The sequence below is a fragment of the Schistocerca nitens genome, chromosome 3, assembly GCF_023898315.1.
Source record: "Schistocerca nitens isolate TAMUIC-IGC-003100 chromosome 3, iqSchNite1.1, whole genome shotgun sequence".
Taxonomy (NCBI): Eukaryota; Metazoa; Arthropoda; class Insecta; order Orthoptera; family Acrididae; genus Schistocerca; species Schistocerca nitens.
In genome coordinates, this window is record NC_064616.1 from 178,156,590 (window position 1) to 178,167,248 (window position 10,659).

General features: G+C 46.4%; 1 pseudogene; it reads right to left on the bottom strand.

Annotated features, from left to right (window-relative positions):
- Positions 1-1,907: 1,907 nt before the first annotated feature.
- On the bottom strand, positions 1,908-2,025 carry LOC126250520 (5S ribosomal RNA; annotated as a pseudogene).
- Positions 2,026-10,659: the final 8,634 nt, after the last annotated feature.

Below are 10,659 nucleotides of genomic sequence, written 5' to 3' on the forward strand. Positions count from 1 at the left end.
AACATAAGGACATCACACACATCCATGCCCGAGGCAGGATTCGAACCTGCGACCGTAGCGGTCGCTCGGCTCCAGACTGTAGCGCCTAGAACCGCAGGGCCACTCCGGCCGGCTGAACGGAATGGACAGTGTCTTGAAAGTAGGGTATAAGATGAATATCAACAAAAGCAAAACGAGGATAATGGAATGTAGTCGAATTAAGTCGGGTGATACTGAGGGAACTAGATTAGGAAATGAGACAAAAAATGGTTCAAATGGCCCTGAGCACTATGCGACTTAACTTCTGACGTCATCAGTCGCCTAGAACTTAGAACTACTTAAACCTAACTAACCTAAGGACATCACACACATCCATGCCCGAGGCAGGATTCGAACCTGCGACCGTAGCGGTCGCTCGGCTCCAGACTGTAGCGCCTAGAACCGCACGGCCACACCGGTCGGCTGAACGGAATGGACAGTGTCTTTAAAGTCGGGTATAAGATGAATATCAACAAAACCAAAAGGAGGATAATGGAATGTAGTCGAATTAAGTCGGGTGATACTGAGGGAACTAGATTAGGAAATGAGACAGTTAAAGTAGTAAAGGAGTTTTGCTATTTGGGGAGCAAAATAACTGATGATGGTCGAAGTAGAGAGGATATAAAATGTAGACTGGCAATGGCAAGGAAAGCGTTTCTGAAGAAGAAAAATTTGTTAACATCGAGTATAGATTTAAATGTCAGGAAGTCGTTTCTGAATGTATTTGTATGGAGTGTAGCCATGTATCGAAGTGAAACGTGGACGATAAATAGCTTAGACAAGAAGAGATAGCTCTGAGCACTATGGGACTCAACTGCTGTGGTCGTAAGTCCCCTAGAACTTAGAACTACTTAAACCTAACTAACCTAAGGACAGCACACAACACCCAGCCATCACGAGGCAGAGAAAATCCCTGACCCCGCCGGGAATCGAACCCGGGAACCCGGGCGTGGGAAGCGAGAACGCTACCGCACGACCACGAGATGCGGGCAGACAAGAAGAGAATAGAAGCTTTCGAAATGTGGTGCTACAGAAGAATGCTGAAGATTAGATTGGTAGATGACATAACTAATGAGGAGGTATTGGTTCTGAGCACTATGGGACTCAACTGCTGAGGTTATTAGTCCCCTAGAACTTAGAACTAGTTAAACCTAACTAACCTAAGGACATCACAAACATCCATGCCCAAGGCAGGATTCGAACCTGCGACCGTAGCGGTCTTGCGGTTCCAGACTGCAGCGCCTTTAACCACACGGCCACTTCGGCCGGCCGAGGAGGTATTGAATAGAATTGGGGAGAAGAGGAGCTTGTGGCACAACTTAACTAGAAGAAGGGATCGGTTGGTAGGACATGTTCTGAGACATCGAGGGATCACCAATTTAGTATTGGAGGGCAGCGTGGAGGGTAAAAATCGTAGAGGGAGACCAAGGGATGAATACACTAAGTAGATTCAGAAGGATGTAGGCTGCAGTAGGTACTGGGAGATGAAGAAGCTTGCATAGGATAGAGTAGCATGGAGAGCTGCATCAAACCAGTCTCAGGACTGAATATCACAACAACAACATGTATGTTCCACATCTCCTTCTAAACCGCTGAACTGATTTTAACCAAACTTCATAGATGTATCACTTACTACATGGAAAGAATCGCCGTTGGGGTAAGAACCGCGTACCTGTTACGAGCACTAAGCACTGCGTCACCAGGCCACAAGTGGCCCGTCGGGACCATCCGACCGCCGTGTCATCCTCAGCTGAGGACGCGGATCGGAGGGGCGTGTGGTCAACACACCGCTCTCCCGTCTTTACGATGGTTTTCTTTGACCGGCGTCGCTACTATTCAGTCGAGTAGCTCCTCAATTGGCATCACGAGGCTGAGTGCACCGCGAAAATGTGCAACAGCACACGGTGGCCCGGATGGTCACCCATCCAAGTGCCGGCCACGCCCGACAGCGCTTAACTTCGGTGATCTGACTGGAACCGGTGTATCTACTGCGGCAAGGCCGTTACCGTAGCTGTTACGAGGGTGCAGGTGAAAAAGCAGAGTAGCCCCCAACGTGCTAATACCCATATTTTTTTCAACCAATATTTGATAATCAGAGCACTTAGTGACTTGCAACAAACATTACACGTAATTTCAAACCTTTAAGAAACTTTTTCTCTCTAACAGCTTCCACAAAATGTTGAAAGGGAAAAGGTTCATCACTTACTACATTTACGCTGTTCATGAAGCATGACGTTTTAATTTATTACTTCCTTACCTCTAACGCTATTCGGAACGCATTTCGCAAGCAGTATCCACATATCCCACTCGATGTACTTGCAGAATTATTTCATTGTACTACACATATGCCTGGAGATACGATGTCATAAACATTGAGCTGCGTGAAAATGAAACTGTAGGGCGAAATTCTCTAGAAATACGGGTGAAAAATCAGTACAAATATGTGTGAATTATACTAAATATTTGTAACATGTTCGTATATTGGCAAAGCTGCGAGTAAGAGACTCCTCGTAAAACCCTGAATCGATTTAAACCAAACTTGGTGCACACATTACTTATTATCTGGAAAGAAATACTGTGAGGCTACGAACCATCAGCCACCTATTTGTTTGGTGGTGATGTAGAGAGAGGAGAATGAGGAGGAGATGGACAGAAAAAGGGAAAGGAGGAGATCGAGATAGATATGGGTAGGATGAGATGGACTAATGGACAGAGAAAGGGAAAGGAGAAGTTGGAGATAGATAAGGATAGGGTGAGCTGGACTAATAGAAGGCTGGAATGAATACAGCCTCAGGCAACGCTAGGTACTCAGCTAGTATTGAAATAAATACCTTACATCGAGTTCACGGTAACCTGAAAGAATAGGTGCACGTTATGGTACGGGAAATACCTGCAAAACATCAAAGAACCACCAATACTTGAACTACACCTCCAACACACTGCGGAATAAACCGCTAATTGGGTCGCCTATGCAGTGGGTGTATTGCATCATTTAAAAAGGCACAAGATTACTACTCATCGGACCTTATTATCGCATCCAGTCAGCTGTCCAGTTTCTGTGTTGTTTAGCTCATTGAAGACGTGCAGCTTCGAGTGGCACTATGAGAAATGAGCTTTTGCGAGGTACCTGACTACAAATGTCCACTGCATGAAATTTTCTTCGCAGTGTTCGGTCGGAAACTGCATGAGATTGACGTGCGTTGATGACAGCAACAATACTGTAGTGTTTGAAACAGATTATCACTGACAGCACGTGACACTCTCGTTCAGTCTCTGTCGGTTAGGACCTTTTAACGGCCACTGTTCTTGAACGGTGTTATATGGCTGCGAGTTTCACACCACTCCTTATACACGTGTTGGACAGTCCGCGTTGGTACACCAGCAAATCGGGCAACTATGGTCATGGGCATGCCCGAACAGGATAGCTCCTTTCTGCCATTTGTGACGTTTCCTCGCCAGCCCATCTTCATCTGCTGGTTACATACAACTGACTGGCACATACGCATTACTTCCCTACGATGACTTACACTATGTGATCAAAAGTATCCGGACAGCCCCAAAAACATACGTTTTTCATATTACATGCATTGTGCTGCCACCTACTGCCAGGTACTCCATATGAACGACCTCAGTAGTCATTAGACATCGTGAGAGAGCAGAATGGGGCGCTCCGTGGTACTCACGGATTCGAACAGGCCAAGTGATTGGGTGTCACTTGTGTCATACGTCTGTACTCGATATTTCCACATTTCTAAACATCCATAGGTCCACTGTTTCCGATGTGATAGTGAAGGGACACGTACAGCACAAAAGCATACAGGCTGACCTCGTCTGTTAACAGACAGAGAACGCCGACAGTTGAAGAGGGTCGTAATGTGTAATAGGCAGAGATCTATTCAGACTATCACACAAGAATTCCAAACTGCATCAGGATCCACTGCAAATACTATGACAGTTAGGCAGGAGGTGAGAAAACTTGGATTTCATGGTCGAGCGGTTGCTCATAAGCCACAAATCGCGCCGGTAAATGCCAAATGAGCATCACTTAGCGTAAGGAGCGTAAACATTGGACGATTAAACAGTGGAAAAACATTATGTGGAGTTACCAATCACGATACACAATGTGACGATCCGATGGCAGGGTGTAGGTATGGCGAATTCCCGGTGAACGTCATCTGCCAGCATGTTTAGCGCCAAGAGTAAAGAGAGGCGGTGGTGTTATGGTGTGGTCGTGTTTCCATGGAGGGGGCTTGCACCCCTTGTTTTTTTGCGTGACACTATTACAGCACAGGTCTACAATGATGTTTTAAGAACTCTCATACTTCCCATTGTTGAAGAGCAATTCGGGGAAGGCGATTGCATCTTTCAACACGATCGAGCACCTGCTCATAATGCACGGCCTGTGGCGGAGTGGTTACATGACAATAACATCCCTGTAATAGACTGCCCTGCACAGAGTCCTGACCTGAATCCTATAGAACACCTCTGGGATGTTTTGGAACGCCGACTTCGTGCCAGGCCTCACCGACCGACATAGATACCTCTCCTCAGTGCAGCACTCCGTGAAGAATGGTCTGACATTCCCCAAGAAACCTTCCAGCACCTGATTGAACGTATTCGTGCGAGAGTGGAATCTGTCATCAAGGCTAAGCGTGGGCCAACACTATATTGAATTCCAGCATTACTGATGGAGGGCGCCACGAACTTGTAAGTCATTTTCAGCCAGGTGTCCGGATAGTTTTGATCACACAGTGTCTGGTACCAGTACTACACCATTATAACAGGTCACAGCAGCCAGTCTGCTTTTTTAAGGATGTGATTAATATTTCGTTGGATGAGGTGAGTAGTTTACTGTAACGTTACGCAGATGTAGGCGAGTTATTCTGCCGCCCGAAATTGGTACGAGATGAGGTGAACTTGCTTGTGAGACTGAGCGGTGGGGGACAGCCACGGGAGTGGCGAAGCACCACGGCCGATCTAGCCGCAGCAACCGTTATTGGCGAGTGCAGGTGCAGGTACAAAGGATTCACACGAAATGGGTAAACCACAAAGCTGGGAATATCGGTAGTGGTCAGTCAGTTAGAAGAATGCGGAATGCATCAGCAATGGCAGACTTTCAGACAAGCGGAAAATGACTTCTGACAGCTCTTTGAAATTCGACAATAAATCACAGTTACATATGCTTGTGTTCAGAAAAAAAACCAGAACACATTGAACAACTAGAGATAGGACGTTCATATTCACAGGACACGTACGTTAGTATGTTCTGCGAAAATGATTATCATTGGAACCATGTCGGTCAGTGTGTAGAAGGTCAACATCGATATCGTGGCCCAACACCACCTAAAAATCCAGAATGAGATTTCCTCTCTGCAGCGGAGTGTGCACTGATATGAAACTTCCTGGCAGATTAAAACTGTGTGCCGGACAGAGACTCGAATTCGGGACCTTTGCCTTTCGCGGGCAAGTGCTCTACCAGGCTGTGGCAAAGCCATGTCTCCACATATCCTTCCTTTCAGGAGTGCTAGTCCCGCAAGGTTCGCAGGAGAGCTTCTGTAAAGTTTGGAAAGTAGGAGACGAGGTACTGGCAGAAGTAAAGCTGTGAGGACGGAGCGTGAGTCGTGCTTGGGTAGCTCAGATGGTAGAACACTTGTCCGCGAAAGGCAAAGGTCCCGAGTTCGAGTCTCGGTCCGGCACACAGTTTTAATCTGCCAGGAAGTTTCATATCAGCGCATACTCCGCTGCGGAGTGAAAATCTCAAATGGTTCAAATGGCTCTGAGCACTATGGGACTCAACTGCTGTGGTCATAAGTCCCCTAGAACTTAGAACTACTTAAACCTAACTAACCTAAGGACAGCACACAACACCCAGCCATCACGAGGCAGAGAAAATCCCTGACCCCGCCGGGAATCGAACCCGGGAACCCGGGCGTGTGAAGCGAGAACGCTACCGCACGACCACGAGATGCGGGCATGTGAAAATCTCATTCTGGAAATATCCCCCAGGCTGTAGCTGTGCCATGTCTCTGCAATATCCTTTCTTTCAGGAGTGCTAGTTCTGCAAGGTTCGCAGGGGAGCTTCTGTAAAGTTTGGGAAGTAGGAGGCGAGGTACTGGCAGAAGTACAGCTGTGAGGACCGGGCCGTGAGTCGTGCTTGGGTAGCTCAGATGGTAGAGCACTTTCCCGCGAAAGGCAAAGGTCCCGAGTTCGGGTCTCGGTCCGACATACAGTTTTAATCTGCCAGGAAGTTTCACCACCTAAAAATGTTTGTAGCGACGAGATTCCTACAGTAAAAAATTAAAGTCTGAAAGGTTTAATTGGACATCTCAGGACCACTTTCCGTTCATTTTAGAGATACTTCCATGAATAAACATTATTCAACATAATTCTCTGGTGTGGCCTACATCAGTTATCGACATTAGAATAGAGCCTTTCTTATTAATTACTCATTTATCTTTTATTGCAGATTTATGTGTATTTAATTAATTAGGAATGCTAGTCAATTCACAGACTATTTGACTGCAGAATCACAGCTACCGATTATTATTTGCAGCGAGTTAGTTGCTGGGCATGAAAGCAGACCTGCGTGGCTCGACCCTATGACTACAACGAGCCGTGCATAGCCCAATAGCCTAAGGTGCCAGAAACATCAGGTAAACTCGCAACTGGTTTGCTCGTATGGACTGTTGGTTAGAAAGCGACTACACGACAGAAAACGGTTAGGTAACGCCGCGACTAGAGTTGCTGAACTAATTGTAAATCATGGTGAGCCAACTGAAACGCATAGGGGATGCAGTAAGGTTATGATTGGCACTGGAGAATATTTCATTCATAATTCAGTATTATTCTGTTCTTGTTACTGCTTTGACCAAATCACAGCTGGTTTCAGCAACCGTGTTCGCAGGAGTCCAATTGCAATGTGGATCTGTTTCTATTGCAGGTGTATGCTTAACCCTTAGCGTACCGTCGGGCCTCCGAGGCCCATCCGTGTTGTTTAATATCTTCTCAATTAGTAACCATACAATTTATTTTGATGAAATTTTATGACTTTTCCTAATTTGTTAAGTTAGTCGTAATTTTGGAACGAATATAAAAATTTACCTGTGGCTTTGTGTTAAAGTTTTGGTGCATGTTTTCTCCCGTACGGGCCTCGTAGGTCCGTGCGGTTAGAAGCAAGTTCTAACCATCAGCTGTCTGTGCGGCGTCTGTTACGTCATTTGCCATTGTTGACTTGCGCTGTTATTCTTTTTGTGTTCGACAGTCCTCCTTGTGATAAGCACATGTTTATTTTGGTGCATTATCTCATAGCAGATGTCTGTTCTACTAACTGGAAACGTTACGGAGAAGAGGACTATCAGATAAGGAGATAAGGGAGTTGACAGAGTAGTCGTCTGATTCTGAAAACCCACCTAGTGAATCTGAATCTTCCAGTGACTATGATAATGGGGCAGAAGTCGTTGAAAACTCTGAACTCCACGAAGATGATGATAATGAAGAGTCCGTTTAAGAAGATGGAAACAACAATGTAGTGCAAATTCTGTAAAGTGTGACTTATTATTTTCTCGTAATTGGAATGAAAAACGGGCTAGAGCTCCTCAAGCTGGAATTTCTGGTAAGCGGAGCAAAAGGGATGTATTGAAAGACTATGGAACTACAAGTTATTCGATTAGAAACTGTGATAGTGAAGAATCTTGTTTTATATTGTTCTTTCATATATACCTCATTGACAAAGTGTGTGTGTGTGTGTGTGTGTGTGTGTGTGTGTGTGTGTGTGGGTCAACAAGGAAGGTCGAATCGTTTATGAGGACTGGATGGATATACACTCCTGGAAATTGAAATAAGAACACCGTGAATTCATTGTCCCAGGAAGGGGAAACTTTATTGACACATTCCTGGGGTCAGATACATCACATGATCACACTGACAGAACCACAGGCACATAGACACAGGCAACAGAGCATCCACAATGTCGGCACTAGTACAGTGTATATCCACCTTTCGCAGCAATGCAGGCTGCTATTCTCCCATGGAGACGATCGTAGAGATGCTGGATGTAGTCCTGTGGAACGGCTTGCCATGCCATTTCCACCTGGCGCCTCAGTTGGACCAGCGTTCGTGCCGGTCTAGGAATGGTAGAACGATGGGTTCGATGACGGTTTGGATGTACGGTGCACTATTCAGTGTCCCCTCGACGATCACCAGTGGTGTACGGCCAGTGTAGGAGATCGCTCCCCACACCATGATGCCGGGTGTTGGCCCTGTGTGCCTCGGTCGTATGCAGTCCTGATTGTGGCGCTCACCTGCACGGCGCCAAACACGCATACGACCATCATTGGCACCAAGGCAGAAGCGACTCTCATCGCTGAAGACGACACGTCTCCATTCGTCCCTCCATTCACGCCTGTCGCGACACCACTGGAGGCGGGCTGCACGATGTTGGGGCGTGAGCGGAAGACGGCCTAACGGTGTGTGGGACCGTAGCCCAGCTTCATGGAGACGGTTGCGAATGGTCCTCGCCGATACCCCAGGAGCAACAGTGTCCCTAATTTGCTGGGAAGTGGCGGTGCGGTCCCCTACGGCACTGCGTAGGACCCTACGGTCTTGGCGTGCATCCGTGCGTCGCTGCGGTCCGGTCCCAGGTCGACGGGCACGTGCACCTTCCGCCGACCACTGGCGACAACATCGATGTACTGTGGAGACCTCACGCCCCACGTGTTGAGCAATTCGGCGGTACGTCCACCCGGCCTCCCGCATGCCCACTATACGCCCTCGCTCAAAGTCCGTCAACTGCACATACGGTTCACGTCCACGCTGTCGCGGCATGCTACCAGTGTTAAAGACTGCGATGGAGCTCCGTATGCCACGGCAAACTGGCTGACACTGACGGCGGCGGTGCACAAATGCTGCGCAGCTAGCGCCATTCGACGGCCAACACCGCGGTTCCTGGTGTGTCCGCTGTGCCGTGCGTGTGATCATTGCTTGTACAGCCCTCTCGCAGTGTCCGGAGCAAGTATGGTGGGTCTGACACACCGGTGTCAATGTGTTCTTTTTTCCATTTCCAGGAGTGTAGATATGCATGAAATGAAAAAGTTGCTTGGCGTTCTGATCCTGACTGGAGTTTGCAAGTCAAGAAATGAGGATATCAGTCATATTTGGAGTGCTGAGTATGGCCAACCACTGTTCATGGAAATTATGTCTCGCAACTGCTTCCATGCTATTCTGAGGGTGTTGCGCTTTGAGAATGCAGCAGCCCGACGTCAAAATAATCCAAATAACAAACTCAAACCAATCAGAGACGTTTTTGAGATGTGGGAAATTACCCTTAGGCATGCGTACATTCCAGGATGGTGCATGGCCGTGGACGAACAGCTGGTCACATTTCGAGGTCGTTGTCCATTTCGACAGTACATCCCATCAAAACGTGGTAGATACGGAATCAAGTTGTGGGCGATTTGCGGCACTGCAACAAGCTACTGCTGCAAGATGAAAGTGTATCTGGGGAAGGAGGAAGAAACCAGAGCCGTGATGCTTGGGGAGAATGTTGTGTATACCCTGGTGATTGAACTTGAAAAGCCTGGATGTAATATCACCTGTGATAATTTTTTTACGTATCTCGATTTAGCTCATTATTCGTTGTAAAAAGATCTGACCTTAGTCGGTACTATCCGAAAAAACGAAGGTGAAATGCCTGTAGATTTTATTACATTTAAAGGATGTAAAACATTCCTAAGAAAAACAAAGTTGTAACCGTCCTCAGCTCTCTTCATGACCAATCAACAATATCATTATCACAAGTAAATAAGCCTGAGGTTATAACGACATACAAGGCCACGAAGGGCGGCGTTGACACCATGGACCAGAAGACGCGATGCTACAGTGTGAAGAGAAAAACAAGGCGCTGGCCATTGGTGGTTTTCTTCTACATGATCGATGTAACTGTAAAGAATGCATACATAATTTGGATGATGCTGGCTACCAATAAAAAAAGAAACGTTGGACTTTCATCATTAGTTTGGGAAACCGACTAGCAGGGGTAAAGAACTCAACGGATCCAGGAAGGGCAGTGAAACCACCAGCTAATACAAGGAGAAGATGTGCATATTACGTAGAGAAGAAAGACAAAGTCAAATTACATGTCATAAGTGCACCTAACCCGTATGCTCGGAACATTCTGCCATTGTTTGTAGACCTTGCGCAAATTTGCATTCAGGTAAAAACCACAAGTAAAAGTATAGATATTGTGTTTTTTAAAATGTAAACTTTAAATAAATAAAATTACTTTAAAAGTATTTATACCCCAAGAATACTTTACATCATAATTAGTCAAAATAGTGTCAATTTATGTCAATTTAAACACCAAGGGCCTGACAGGCCCGACTGATAGGCAACACTATGTAGATTTTATGGTAAGCAGAGGGTTAAAAAGATGTGGAGTGACAGTGCACGCTATTTTTCCATTCGAATTTTTTTTAAAGAAAATCTTATCTGGAACTTTTTGGGTTGATCAGACAGGATGCTTACGTACGTGTCACCTGTCAGAGTCGGATCTAGACGTATCAGGGGTCCCATATCAGTCCAACTGCACACGCGCCCCACACCATTACAGGGCCTCCATCTGCTTGAACAGTCCCCTACTCACAT